General features: G+C 38.0%; 1 protein-coding gene and 1 long non-coding RNA gene across 7 annotated transcripts in view; both read right to left on the reverse strand.

Moving 5' to 3' along the window:
• The window catches only part of Lrp1b (LDL receptor related protein 1B), a 1,890,041-nt gene that overhangs the window by 1,866,966 nt on the left and 7,070 nt on the right, over positions 1-16,005 (reverse strand). The window lies entirely within an intron of this gene.
• On the reverse strand, positions 1,959-15,987 carry LOC121140336. The gene is made up of 4 exons (XR_005877116.1): positions 15,863-15,987; positions 8,472-8,999; positions 8,057-8,246; positions 1,959-2,296 (listed from the first exon to the last, which is right to left on the reverse strand). It is a non-coding gene; the product is annotated as an uncharacterized LOC121140336 (long non-coding RNA).

The following is a 16,005-nucleotide window of genomic DNA, read 5'->3' on the forward strand; positions in this document are numbered from 1 at the left end:
ACACACACACTACCCTCAAGAGATTCACACTCTAAAGAGAAGATACTGATTGGGCTACAGCCAGCATAATCATTGACAACTGTTTGACAACATTCATAGTCTGATTTTAAAGGCACAGAAGGACAATCAGAAACCCAACCTGACTCCATAGGTAAATAGCAATCTTCAGCATCACCAGGTGCCTGGAAAACACAATTTTATTTACGTGGGGGGGGGGAGAGACATTAAAGTGTTTTAGAAAGATTTTGAGTATTTTAGAAGTTATTCAAAGAATGGGGTGATGTGTAGATTGGACTTTGTGGTTATCATAGAAAGAGTTGTATGACTGTCTACTCTAAATTTAATTTTATTTATCAAATTCTGTTAAATGTTATGGCTAACTTTGATATAGTCTATAGAACTAGTCATGGCAACAGCATGTTTCAGTGCAAATTTCTTACAGCTGTATAGTTTGCAAAACACATGTTTTAAAAAGTTCCACAGGATGAATAAATAAAATCTGTGAAGCTTTCTACTAAGCACAAATGATACAGTCATTAAAAGAGTTGATGCGACCTATTTTAAAATGTGCAAGGCCCTGGGATAAGTGCTGGGTACTGGAAAGTCAAATCTCCTTACCAGAATTGTGGTACATTCTGTATCACACTAGAGTGGCTGACACAGGGAACTTCATGGTCAGCATACACTACATAGATGCAACCTCAAATCAAACACAAAGCCTGGCAGGTAGAGCTCTGGCATAGCATGTGCAAATGACACAGGGTCCCTTGCAGCCCAGCACGTCTTAGAAATCTACAGCTGGTGCTTCTTCCTCTACTCCACAACTACTGGGATTTTGTACATATAATTAATTTATTAATCATTGTTTTCAGGTAATTTACAACACAAATTTTCTAAAATAATATTCATCATTCTGTAAGTGCAATTTCCATACATATGTCTTGTTGTGAGACTCTCCTGGGGTGCTGGAAATAAAACCTGGGTCCTCTGTAACAACAGCCAATGTTCTTAGCCAAGCACTCTCTTCAGTATCAGATTAATTCTTTTCCAAAAGTGACAAAACACAAAAGAAACCTACAAAACAAAAATCTTCCTCATGCATGCCCTAGTTCAGTCATCTGGGATCTGGTTACTTCATCTCTTTGTTGTTGGCCATGGGCTAAAAGGTGTCCAATAGAACTGATTCACCGAGCTCATTTGCATCAGCCCTTTTAGGTATTTCTCCCAGTCCTTCAGATAAAGAAACCTGGATATTCCAAGTGAGTCACAGACATATGCCAAATCCAAGAGCTGATGTACAGATTTCTAAGGATCCAATATCTCAATTTGTATGAAATACAAATTTTCGGTAAAACGTGAAAATCATGTGAAAGAGAAAAAGGAGGGGGGAGGGAGATGGAGAGGGAGGAAGGGATGTAAGGGGAGAGAGAGAGAGAGAGAGAGAGAGAGAGAGAGAGAGGAGAACTGACTATCTAATAAGCAAAAGGCAGCATGAGCCTCTGGCCTCAGAAGGAGCACATATGGATTAGATGTTGGGAGAGAGCACGTTCCCAAAGACAGTTATTGCTTAATGGGATCCATGACCATACATTCATTATGAGGGATAAACACAGCTCCCTGTTGGCTCCCCAACACCACTGACAGTTGGTAGTTGGGATTTTAGCTCACTTTAACACCTCAGACATGTTTTAATTTCCTTTTCCTGGTTCTACAATATTAGAACAAAGTTTTCATTCTGTGAGAAAATAGATGAGCAATATTAAAATAGGAAAACTTGGACACTGCCTATACCAGCTATGCTGTTGCCAAGAATAACGATTAGGTAAAGAGTCCCTGTTCCTGCCATTGAAAAATTAATTTGGAAAATATCTATCAGCTTTTCAGATATGAAAAAATTTCAAACAGGAGCTTCTAATGTTACATCTTAGAAGTCAACGAAAGCACAAGGTTTACATTACACACATTTCCATTTGAACTACCCGTGTTCATTGTTTTTTATGAAAGTAAAACAATGGGAAAAAAGTGTATTTTTGAATTCTGAGCTTGTTTATTTAAAGGGGAGTTTTTCACCCTGAGGAGAAATCAATATGTACATCAAGCATTCCTCTCAGAACCCTATCTAAAGGAAAATCAGCAGTAGCCACGAAGCGTAGTGTCAACATTCAAGTGTAGTGCCTGGCTCATCTGTTCTTAATGCTGCAAAGAGGGCATGGGCAGTATTCAAAGAGAGAAAGCCAGGCTCTGATTTTTTGTCTTCATTCTGGCTTTCTGACAGAAAATCTTTAACATGCAGACTCTGCAGAGAAAGCAAACAATCCCTTATGTAAATTTGTCATTTACAAGCATTGGACATCAATGTGCTATTAAATCGCATATCATTCTTCCTGGAAAAACAGTACTTTTGAAAAACAATAGTATTCATACAGCACAACAATATAAAAGAGGCTCTTCTTTTCTCCTACCTGCATGTTTACAAGGAAAATATGAAAATCCTTTATTAGTAAAAATAAATACAAAAACAATCACACGTTTAATACATGAAAGCAAAGAAAGTCCCATCCTTTAGGATCGTCCAGTTTGAAAATCCATTCATAGATCAGTACTCATTCAGTCTAATGTTGCAGGAGTACAGCCACATTCTACCATGCTTTCCCACTCAGCTGCATAGGTCCTAGCTTCTTGAAATGACTTTGAAATCCTGGCATTTATTTACTGGTTTGTACAGGACACCTCCAGTAATCTGTATTTTCATATGGTCTTAGTATGTCCTGAATACTGAGTCCTGTAATGGAAATTGGCACTCCTGCTCTTTACTAACTCTACTGCTGAAACTCTCCATATGAGATGGTTTCTACCCAGGGAAAGAGGAGATTTTTAATGTATTAAATAAAAAGAGGCATCTGTGGGGAAAACAATAAAGCACAAATTAGGGCAAAATGTTGATACCCAGAATAATGTCTAGATGTTGCTCCTTCCTCTCTTTTCTCTTCTTTAGTATTTTGTGCACTGCATCGACTTTAGAATGATCTGTACAGCTAGCTACAACTTTGCCGAATTATGAGCACTAATAAATTTCAGTACAAGCAAAACGGAGGCACTGGAACCCTAAATTATATGTATGGTAATTCAATTATAATAATGCAAAGCATGTATTAAAGAAGGTTTTGAATTACAGGTTACATATCACTACTCTGTACTCAAAACACCTTTTAAGCTCTCTGCAAAAGGAAAAAGAAAAACATTCACAGAGGTCCTGAGGGACTCTGTAGCTCTTAAGCAGGTGCAAATGATGAAGCCTGGATTTGAATATAGACTAATTGCCTTCAAAACTTAATCTCTGAGACTCAGCCTGATATATGTTTTTGTAACATTCTGGGATCAACTCAGTTTTAAGTTTCTGAAAGTCCTACGTACTTTTCACTCATTATGTCAAAGAAGAAAACAGAAAGTGATCCTATGATAAAGAAATACTACAGTAATTTAATAACCTTTAGTCCATGAAATATGATTTTGCTTTGTTTATTGGACAATTGATGATTGAAATTTTTTAAAATGTCAATTTTTGGGTAGTTTATATTTTTATTGAAAATCCAAATAATATATTCTAATCTAATCATGGTTTCCCCTCCCCCATTTCTTCCCATATTCACACTCCCCTCCCTCCAAGAAACTCCACATATGTTTCCTATCTTAGTAGCATAGTGTCTTTCACTTTCACTAAACCATTTGGTGACATATAACCGAGTAAGTCAATCAATCAGTCAATCAATATATAAATGAATACAAGTAAAGGACAGGGAACAGACCTTTCCATTACAATGACAATTTTTCCATATATTAAATGAATACCAATTTCATGTGTTTTTTCACACAAAGCTACATAACAGAATGCTACTTCTATAACAGACATTATAACTCTGAGTAATAAGAAACTTCCATTAGTTAAGTACCTTTTTGAACTGGACACTATCCTACATGTATTTTCTAAAGACCTCAAAAGCATCAACTTTTCTTCATTCTCATTTCATCAATATGAACAATTAAGAGTTCAAGAAATAAAATGTCTGGTTACAGGTCATCATGTCAATAACTGCAGTGGCATACCACAATGAAAGAAAATAGGAGCCACAGTGCCCTACATGAGCATCTTTCCAACCTCTTAGAATCTTTGTGAGTTCCAACATTATACACGCCAATGCCTCATATTATAGTTATTAAATTACAACCCGTAAAGATAATCTAGGAAATATTCTATCCGTAAATGGTCAACATGAACCCAATCTAGTGTGCATCAGACAAAACATCTGGAAATTCCTGGTGTAAAAGGACCTCACAAATCTTTCTTTCTATTTCACTGGCCCTGTATCACCAATAAGTATTATATTGTGGACAGGAAAACCTCATAGGATCCAGACCTAGACAAAGAACTAAGGACTGCTGAAAGAGGAAATATTCATTGTTGCCAGGGAACTGTTCCCTGGTTGGTTATCAATATTCAAGTGGTCATCCCTGCAATCATATAAATAAGAACAAAATTAGATGAAGAGGTTATGTGTTTACATACACATGTACATGTTTGTGTGTGTGTGTTTGAATAATAATTAAAGAAAAAGAAGTCATGAACTTTAGGATAATGGAGTTCATGGAAAATGTGGGAGGGAGGAAAGACAAGGAGGGAAGTGATTTAATATTATTTTAGTTAAAAGTGAAAATATACCTAACATTTTTAAAGAAATAAGACAAATTATAACAGTAAATACTGTCATAATAGCAGAATAGTTTCTAATGGCATAGATGATAAAATATAAGGAGTCAGGATGGCTTCCTATGAAAGGAGAGTGGGGTAATATATTGAATAATAATAATTTGTAATTTGTGATTACCCATGAATTTAAAGCATGAGATGACTGAAAATAGAAACTACAATACACATTTAGTGAAGACTGAAGGAATGTAAAAAGAGGCAACAAAATAAAAAAGAGAAATAACGACTATGGGCATTTTTGGTGGCAGAACTAGGTTGATGTCTTTAGAACAGGGTATCCTGCTCCATGTCTCCCCTGATCTCCCAACATACTTTGATTCCCCATTCTCTAAATTTAACAAAAACATTCCTGAAATGTACTAATCATCATCTAATTTTTCTTATCTTTTGGTTTGTGTGCTGAGTCTTTCACAGTTGAACCATCTCTCCAGCCCTCGTTTTTCTCTGATGTGAGTCTCGGTTTCCCAGAAACCTCTCTTTTGCTACTCTAAATAGTTCTGCTGTTTGTTCTGTAATTGACATTGATACATACTCAGGCAATCAAGTCTTATCCCTGAGGAATCTGCAAAGTCTCCTCCAAGCTAACAGAACATGCATTAGGCATGTTTCTCCTGATGGGGAGAGAGAGAGAGAGAGAGAGAGAGAGAGAGAGAGAGAGAGAGAGAGAGAGAGAGAGAGAGAGAGAGAGAGAGAGGGAGAGGGAGAGGGAGAGGGAGAGGGAGAGGGAGAGGGAGAGGGAGAGGGACAGAGGGAGAGGGAGAGGGAGAGGGAGAGGGACAGAGGGAGAGGGAGAGAGACAGAGGGAGAGAGACAGAGGGAGAGAGACAGACGGAGATACAGAGGGAAAGAGATAGACACATTCAAACACATACGCACACCAAGGAAGATAGAAGATAGTTGATAGGTTTACATCCAAAAGGGCCTAGGTAGAGCAATAGTGGCCTTCCACACACTGGAGAGCTGAGAACATAGCTACTCAGCTCATGAAGCAGAGTGTTAAAAGCCTGAAAATTCCTTGAGATTCTCAGGATTGCATTGCCTATTGGAAGCTGAAGAAGCTGAAGTGTTTTAGTAGCCAGTGAATGTCTGGAGTAACCAAGACAGACTCATCAGCAAGGAGCCAAGGCAGCAGACATTACTACCTTTCCTCAGACTTCATATCCGGACCTGAAAGCACTGCCATTTCTCAGAGCAGATCTTCTCATCTCTGTCACGCTTCCTGGAAATGCCCTCACAGAGGTATGTCTTAACTGGTTCCAGGTGCAATCAAGTTGCTGATGAAGATTAACCATCACAGCACACTGACAGATATATGGGCTAGCATGAAATTCAGTGCAAATTAAAGAACCAGGGGATTCTCTGAGATTAATTATGAATTCATATTCTTAGTGCAAGTTTTATTCGAACTAGATGCTGTTAAAAATGTCTGTCGTGAGTCAACAGTGCAGAAAAAGATCACTTCAGTGGCTACAGACAGAATGCAGCCACAGCACATCTTGTTGAGGTGGGCGTCTTTATGCATTATTCTAGTTATTTTACCAGGCAGGAAGTAGCACAGAGAGAGGCTAAGTGACTTGCCCAAGGACAAAGAGTGAGTCAGATGCAGAGCTGGGAATGCAGCCCACTTTTTTCTGGTTCCCAGTGTACAGCTTTTCTCAGCAAGCCATAATGCCTTTCAGATGGATCAGTTCCTAAAATGTATTAAGTTGTTAAAAATTCAATATGGGTGCTACATTACTTTCCAACTAGCCCTCTCTTTCGATGCTTTACAGTACCTGTTACTAAAAGTTAGACAAATGATCAAAAAAAATAACCTCATGTCTTTTGTGGATTTTTTGACAATACCCCACTAAAATTGGTTATGTCTAAATATCTAAAATGATTCCAAGTCACTAAAGAATGAATCTGTACTTGGCTTTTAGAACTTCAAAACCCAAAGCACAATTTCAGAGTTAAGATAAGCTGGAAATGAATGTACAGGAATAAAACATCAGTGACCAGAAAGTTCAAAACCAAGCAACAAATGAACCCTACAATATTGTCTTCACTAGGGGAAGAAGAAACTAAGCGAGTATATACTGGGTGAAAGGCTTTTCAATAAGATTCTGGAAATCTGTTTTTATGCAAAACTACGGTTATTTCCATAGCTAGGATTCTGGTACTCACTTCATTGAGAATTCTGAACCATTACTGGAGCCGTCTTCTTTTACACAATTTGCTAGACACACATGGTGCCAACTAAACCGGAAATAGCATGTAAGCCAGATGCTAATGCTCCTGAGTCTTTCAAATATAGTTGTTGGGAACATCACCAGTTGATCCTGGTTCACTTACCAATGGAACCAAGACATACTGTTGGAATTTCTTTCTATGCAGCAAAATCTACACAGTCACATTACTGGGTCGTGATGGTCCAAAAGATAAAATCCATTTACTATGACTGCATGCACATGCCTGTTTACTCCCCACATATAAAACAGACATAGAATCACTGTACACTCACATTGTCACCTGCTTTGCAGCCGTCCTGTATGTAACCTGATTATATGACTGGGATGCTTCTCATCTATGGACACTCAGCAACTCAAGTACAGAGATTTTTATTTGAAGCCAATGTCCTTAGCTTATTGAGAAAACATCAACAAACAATAACTACCTATTGTATTCAGCTTTGATATTCTTCAACAACTTCAACTTCCTAAACAGTAAATGCTGGTCTCCTTAATGAGAATATTTTTCCCTAATCACACTAATTCAGAGTTTTAGTCATCTGCTATGCATAAATTAAATGTTCAAACTAAAGTGCTGAGCAGAATGTCTTCTTTCAGATCTTAAAAGCACAGGATCAGAACCTTGATCTTTACCCTTGCTGCTCTCAGCCTTTGACACTTAAGTGAGCACATCTAGCTAAACGTCTTTGTGATATTAAGGTTCTGTAAAGGTCTGGGGAAATGGAGGCCACTGAAATGGAGGCAGGGATAATAATACACGATGGCATTGCTGTATGAAATACATAATGGCATTCTTGTAAAAAAAGATAAACTACTAAAATGAATGAAAAAGACAGGATATGTTAAGCTGCCAGACGGGCCAATATGAATGATCTCTCAACATAAAAGCTGGAACGGTATGAACAAGAAAATAAATAATGGTGGGACTGGATTATAATAGAAACAGTTGAATCAACATAAGTTAATTTATACTTGTCAAAATAAATAGGGAAATATAGGAGGTTCTACGTGACAGAGCAATTTCAAAAAATGTAGAGAGAATGTGCAAGATGCACCTTACCTAGCTGTAATGTGGACAATGTAACATAGACCATGCTTCTGATGCTGTGACAAATGGAGGAGAGCACAGTTGTGTTTCAATTCTGTCAAGATCATGTCATCCCCACTAAATCATGTGAAAGGGTGGGCAAAACCAAATTGTGGGAAATTCTACCAATGTCTTAAGAGACTTCCTCAAATGAACACAGGACCTGAAAGCAAGCAGTGACAGAGAGATGAGAACAGACGTGGAAACAATGGAGTCATGTGTTACATCTGGATTTGATGTGAATACACGTTATAGTCATGATCTTACCTCTTAAGTTTGTGCTTGGTCACATGTTTTGTTCCAATACTGTATTTTTATTTCTATATGATACCATCAATACATAATAGATCAGTATTAGGAATAAAATATTTATAAAACCCCCACTTACCAAATTTATGCAAGCCTAATGTATTTCCAAAGAGAAAAGGTACTCTTTAAATTTTACTGGGCTATTTCAATATGATATACAGCCATGCAATCCAAGACACTGTTTCACGTAGAGTTGTACCGTGTGAAATCTCAGCATTCCCAAGGGCAGAAAAGATGAGACAGTTATCCATGTGATCTGTTTGTGCTGAAGCACAACTATGTGCTGTCTTTATTTTGTAGTATAGCCTTTTCTTCTGACCCTTTGGCTCTTTCTTTTTATCCTCTCTGATTTTTAACAATGATCTACATATGACAAAGAAACATCATGCTCAATCATTTAGCCCCTGAAGTGCAGCAGCTACATCCTCCCCCAATCTGACATCCCCTCCTCATTGCTAGTATACTTGCTTCTTAGATGACTCTCATTGCTTTGTTCTGAAGTCATATTGGGGTATAGTATCGTAAGTTCCCTCTGGATGGTTTAGAACATTTTTTCCTCCCACTGTCTCTCTCTTTGCTCTCCTTTATGTCCAGCAGGGAGAAGCAGCTGTGAATCAAGAGCATGAGGTTAGTACTCAACTTCATTCTGTGTGTGTAAGTATTTTAAAATGTTGTTGTGTGTATGCACATGCATGCAGGTATACATGCTGGTGTTTGTACTGGTGCGGATGTAAGTGATCAATATTGATGTCTTCCTTGATTACTCTCCATCTTATTGTTCGAGATACAGTCTCCAAACATGAGTGTACTTATACACCTAAACTGGATTGGCAGTCATCACACCCAGATTCCCAGATTTTCTAAAGGAGTTAGGCAACCCTTACTGACTGGGCCATCTTCTCAAAATGTCTTCTTTTATATTCATCTTGCTAAACCCATGCCCTACAACAGTAACACTCTCATCTCAACACATTATTCTGGGCTCTGGAGCAGCATTTTCTTTATGGCTCAGTCCAGCACTTTGTTCTCTAATGCTGAGGACCTGCAGATGATCACAGCCTGTCTGTCTCAGCATTGACTCCACCACTGTTCCCCTTTGCCACAGGCAGTTTTATTTGGAGGAGTGTATAACATTGAACGTTATCGTCATGAGCAATATTTAAAACATAGGTACTTACCTATCTTTAAACATCCAAAATCACAACCTCACTTTAAATATCCAAAGGTCTGGACCCTCTGGCGGCTGTAGTCTTACTAGCTGCTGCTTTGCATTATTAGGTGCCATTTCCTGTGTACACATTACCCACAGCACCTTCGGGCCAGAAATCTGTTTGTAAAGCACATCTAATATGCCCTTTAATATGTAAAGGTCACTAAATAGGTCAAGTGCAGTTACTTCAGATGAGATCAGCCTTTACCTCTAAGTCTGGAGTTCTCTTTAGCCACACCTAAATTATTTCCCTCTTCGAAAATATCCATGGAATTCTGTCAATCATTTTCTGTTGCCTGCCGATGGGTAGGAGCATTTGAACAACTTCTTCAGGTCCCCATGAGATCTTATTCTTTTTAGAAAATACTATTATTCTTCTTAGAGATGAAGTTCCGTTAGCATGAGTATCAGTTCTCAAGCCATGTCTGTGACATTTTCATAGAGACACTGCTCTGATTTTCACATGAAAGACCCTTCATAAACATCATTAGCATACACAAAAATCTTTGTGAAATTTTTGAGTAGATTCCCTGTCTGGAAACTTACTTTTGACTTAAGGAACTTCTTTATTACCTCTAGATTTACTGGATTTCTTACCAACTAAGCTGTTATCTGGATGTACTTTGTCATTCTCCTTGGCTCCATATAACCATGTTAAGCTCTACTCCAAGACAGCATAGTATTCCTACCCAGATGACCCCCCCTTTTTATCTGAGCATATAGTCACTATTTTTTCTTGCCTAAAATGTAAACAAGATCTTTTCACTCACTTTTAATCTTGTTTTTACAATGCTCTCCTTACAAAAGAAATAAAGCCCTCAGCAGACCTCCATTTGGTGTGAGAGTTCTAGTCCATGAACATAAATTATACCTCATACTCAGAAGCATACAAGAGACCCTTCTTCCTGCTGTTTTCAGTTCCTCAGGTTAATTTATTTCCAAACTTTTTGGCATCTCTCTGCTGAAGTACATAGCAGACAGATTTACAGTGAGCCCCAAATTAAATATTAATGCAAAATCTCCCAGCCTCAAATTTCATTTGGTTCAGTCACTTTAAAACTTAATAAAATTTTGCTATATACTTCACATTTAACTTATTTCAAGGCATGGTGTTGATTTTAGTACTGAACTTTCAGATCCAAATTATAAAAGAGGTTTCTGACAACATGAATGAAAAATGAACTGAACTTAAAATGTCTACTAAACTCACATGTACATACTTTGCACAGCAAAGAAATTGGTTGAGATCTTTCACTTCAATATTTTATGTATGAATTCCTAAAACTTTATCTTCTTGGGTTTGTATCACTTCATCTCAATGTACAGCAGTCTACTTAGTGGATGTTTTCTGTAAGTCCAGACACAGAACAGCTGAAAACCATGCCTGTGCACATGTATTTACACATCATCACTCACAAAGTCTGGAAGCACTTCCAGATTGATTTTTCCTATAATGATCTTACTCCTTCATATATGTAAATGGCATAAAAGAGTTGAGTTTTCACAGTGAGCTGCTTTTCTGGTTCTCTATTCAGGTGATCTCTATGTTCTAAAAGAAATAATTGAGCAAAATATTTTGAGCACTAGGCTGATATTATGGTAGTATTCTGGATTGCATATTTTCACTTAAATATTTAAAAGGAAAAAGGAACCTCATCTTTTGATCAAGGTAGAGAATAGGAGAGATGTGTGTGTGTGTGTGTGTGTGTGTGTGTGTGTGTGTGTGTGAGAGAGAGAGGGGGGGAGAGGGAGGGAAAGAGAGAATATGAATGATGATACAAAGGAGCAAAAGCAAACTTGCAGGACATAACTCCCAAAACCAAAACCCCCAAACAATCTTCAATACATTAGGACCTGGTATAACTCAATCAGCTTAACAGGAACAGCAACATGTTCAAACAACTGCATTCATTCTTTATTACAGACCATCATGGTGTGAAGCTTTCCAGTAACATTCAGAACGTCAGTATGCCTTCTCTTCAGGCTCCTCTTACATCCTCTTTCCTGTGTAACTTCAACAAGAGCCACGAAAACCTGAGGTGTGTGTTCTGGTGCCACAAAAGTTTCCCTTGAAAATCCAGAGTTTCACATCTGCTTAATTGGTGTGTCTCTTGCTTGTGCCGGCTCCAGTCTTCACAAACCACATCAAATATATTAGGCTCCACACAAAGATAAGCTTAGGGAGAAACCCCATGAGTTCTGATGGACCAAGTAGCACTTCAGTTCATCATAAATTCTAGTGCCAGACTTTCATTCTGGAAGATGGCTAAACATTTGCTATCAGTACCTCTCTTCTAAAAACTTTGGAATTAAAAAAAAAATTCTCACAGAGTTAGATGAGTGCAGTGAGTAATGGCTGTGTTACAATTTCTTCCCTTTGCTAACCTAATAGAATATTCATAAGCAGGAACATGACTGTCAGTTGAAATTCTTCTCAATCATGTAAAGGTTTAAGGTACAATTGAATAGGAGCTCTCTGCTGAAAACACGGAAGATTTCTTCACGAATAAAACATAAATGAGTCTCCATGGGCCAATTCCTCCTCCTTTTGCTCTTACAATGGTTAAATTGGTAGAAATAGCAAAAGATAATTGCTGCATATTTACTAATACTTAGAACATTCTTTTTTTTTGGTTTTTACGTGACAGGGTTTCTCTGTATTGTTTTCGAGGCTGTCGGTCCAGCCCAGCCTCGAACTCATAGAGATCCACCTGCCTCTGCCTTCCGAGTGCTGGAATTAAAGGCCCGGCTACTTAGAACATTCTTAATGTTCCTAAATGCATTGTTTTAAACAACCCACAAATGAGTCCCAGATATATAAAAGGAGGAAGAGGGACACTGGTATTAGATGTTCTGAAATATAAGTATAAAGATTTATTAAGAAAAAACATGTTACAGGATCAAACACAATCATTTGGAGTCATGTACTGTGGTGAGTTAAAACGTGTGCAAGTCAAAGAAAGTCATTCCAAAGTAGAATGCATCTATCCCTAAACAACTTATACTAGGTGTTCTGTTGTTTACAATATCCATCTTTACTTCTAAAAACTAAGTACAAGCACTTTGCTTCATGCTTCATCTTCCTACGTATTGAGTAGCAAGGATTTCATTATTGCAGAAAATTTGCTTAAAAATGTCCATCTTCTGTATTGAGGTAAATCTTCCAGTGGAGGGACTGGGAAACTAACCCAGCCATAAAACATTCAAGCTACAGTTTTCCCTTCTTGCAATATGTGCTGGAATACGGGGGAGAGGGAGGAAAAAGAGAGGGGGACAAGAGGAAGGGAGAGGAGGACATGGGGGAGCAGGAAGGTTGAAATTGGGGAAGAAGAGAGGAAAGCAGGATGAGAGATAACACAATAGAGAGAGTCATTCTAGTTTTGAGGGGAGATCTGATACTAGTGAGATTTCCAGAGATCTATAAGGATGACAACAACTGGCAAACTAAGCAATAGTGGAGAAACTACCTTAAATGCTCCTCCCTGAAAATGATTCTGATGACTATCATATATCATTCAGAACTTCCATCCTGTGACAGACGGAAGCAAAGACAGACACCCACAGCTAAACACTGAACTGAACTCTTGAAACCCAGTGACAGAGAGGGAGGAGTGATGAGCAAAGGGGTCAAGACTGGGCTGGTGAAACCCAGAGAAATAACTGACTTGAGCAAGTGGGAGATCTTGGACCCCAGACTGATGGCTGAGAGGTCAGCATGAAACTGATCCAGATCTCCTGAATGTGGGTGTCAGTGAGGAGGCCTAGGCAATCTATGGGGCTTTAGGGACTTTGGGTGCCCATCCCACAATGAGGGATTCTCTCTCAATCTGGACACTTGGAGGAGGGGATAGGCCCTCTCAGGAACAAAATGACAGACTCTAGAGACCCCCATGGAGGTCCTTATCCTCTCTGAGGAACCGAGTGGGGATTGGGTTGGGGACTTAGAAGGCTGGTGGGGGGAGTGAGCATGGAGGGGAGGGAGAGGGAGCTGGGACTGTGAAGCAAGCTTGCTTCTAATTTAAATATATAATAACAAAAGCAAAAAACAAAAGTTGTGCTGGAGTACAAGTGAGACAGCACTTGTGGGAGTGCCCAACAAATAACTGGTTCAACTTTGACCCACTCCCTGAAAGGAAGCCCACACTTTACACTGCCTGAATGGCCAGTAGCCAGAGGCTGTATAACCCACAGACCTAAGATAGAACCAAACAGGACTGGCAAGAAGACATAAGTTAATGAATCAGCCAAACATCAGAGCTCTGACAGTCCTTCAGAAGGGCAGCAGGAAGGAAGATTATAGGAGCCAGAGAGGTCAAGAATTCCACAAGAACGTGGCCCACAGAATCAATTCACAGGGTTTCATGGTGGCTCACAGAAACTGAAGACACAATTAGTGGGCCTGTCTGGATCATCTGCATATATCTCTTGGTTGTGTAGCTTGGTGTTCTTGTAGGAGTCCTAACAGTGGGAGCTGAGGCTGTGTCTGATTCTTTCACCTGCTTTTGGGACTCTTTTCCTTATACTGGGATGCCTTGTCCGGCCATGATATGAAGAATATGGCTAGTCTTATTGTAATTTGTTATGCCATGTTCAGTTGATATCCCCGAGAGGCCTGATCTTTTCTGAAGGGCAATGGAGGAAGAGGGGATCTAGGGGGAGGGGAATTGGAGGAAAGGATTGGAGGAGAGGAAGGAGGGGAAGTTGCAGTCTGATGTAATATATGATAAATGAATAAATAAATAACAAATTAAAATTAAATAAATGGTTTCAAATTCTATTCCATCTTGATCTCATCTCACTATTAGTTTCTTTTCAAACCAACACCATCTTCCCAGGACAGTTTCAATGAGTCTTTAACTCTGTTACTTCTCTTCTTTGTGTAGCAGAAAACATAATCTAGCAAAGTAAGTTCTTATTGTCTTCTCTGAATGAAGAACTAATTGCTACTTATTCCAATCAGGAATAAATCCACACCCATCCCCTTTATTGACATTGAGCTAGCTGACTTAATCTGATTCCCCTACACTACTAAAGACATATAGTCTGTGCCAGACATGCAAGCCTTCTCTCAGTCTCTAAAGGTGAGTTAATTATGGTTTCAAGGTTTACATGAAAATTTTCTTTCTCCACTTCTGAAGATAGTCCCCTTTGTCATTTGTTTGTAGCAGGCATATCAACTTTCTCAACGGATTTCTATGTTATAAACAGCAAAGCATTTCTCTCAATCACTTCATACTATTTTTCTATCTTTGTAACATGATTGCTATATATTTCCTAGGTAGAATGCTTTTTATTGAATGAGTTAGTAAGTAAATAAAGGACCATAAATCCTTTGAATTGTTTTTGGAATCATTATGTATGCAAAGGGGAAAAACCAGTAAATATTGTGCTACAGATTTCTTACGACTAGCAACTTACATGGTGCTAATGCTATAGTTAACAATAGTAATAATGAATTTATTTTATCCTATACAGGATACATTATGTTTTTACAAATATTATTTTTGTATCATTGGGAAAGAAACTAGGAACTGGCAATGTTTCTCTTTGTATAGAGGGTTTGACAGAATTCTCTAATATTTGCTGAATATTAACAAAGGCACCTTGGTTAAAACACAGGTAAAAAAATAAATGCCCTGCCCCCCCTTTTTTGTTTTGTATTCTCATGCTAATGGAAGCAGGAAAAGGAGCTGAAAGAAAGCTAACATAAGTTATTGCTCTCCCGATTCACTTCAAAATATCTGGCAGAACTATTTACCTAATAAAAATTAAAATATAACAAAGAAAAATATCAGAGTTCTAAAATATACTTGTTTTTTAATTTCATATTCAAGAAGTTACCACAATTAACTTGAGTATACCATTGAACATCCACCCTATCAGTATTATGCAGATGATCACATAGCTTTTGTAATTATGACAGTAAAATGGCTTCTAAAAATTTCTTGATTTCTGTCTGTAATGCCATGCATTTGCCATCTTCAAAGTATGGATGATGAGTGATCACAATCCATAATGCCTTTTCCTCAATAAAGAAAGGGTCTGCTGAGCTCATGCAATTATCACTGCATTTTCAGAAATAATGTATGAGAAGAGTGCCTTAAAATTAATAGAGATGAATAAAGTAGAATATTTTTATTGAAGCATAATTAGTATACCACTAGAAAGTTTGGGAAATGTGTAGAATATTTCAGATATCTTAAAATCCCAGATTAAAATTTTATAAAACAATAGTTTGTAAAAAGTTTGAGATTACTTACTGCCCCAAATATCAGATCTATGTTGGTATAACCAAAATTTTCAATGTGAAAGTTCTTTCTCAGAATCTTTGTCCTTTCTATCCTTAAACATCATAATTCCTAAGGAAAAGAGAACATTCTAAATACAATTATGTTTTCAGCAC

Source organism: Mesocricetus auratus, unplaced genomic scaffold (assembly GCF_017639785.1).
Source record: "Mesocricetus auratus isolate SY011 unplaced genomic scaffold, BCM_Maur_2.0 Super-Scaffold_100004, whole genome shotgun sequence".
Taxonomy (NCBI): Eukaryota; Metazoa; Chordata; class Mammalia; order Rodentia; family Cricetidae; genus Mesocricetus; species Mesocricetus auratus.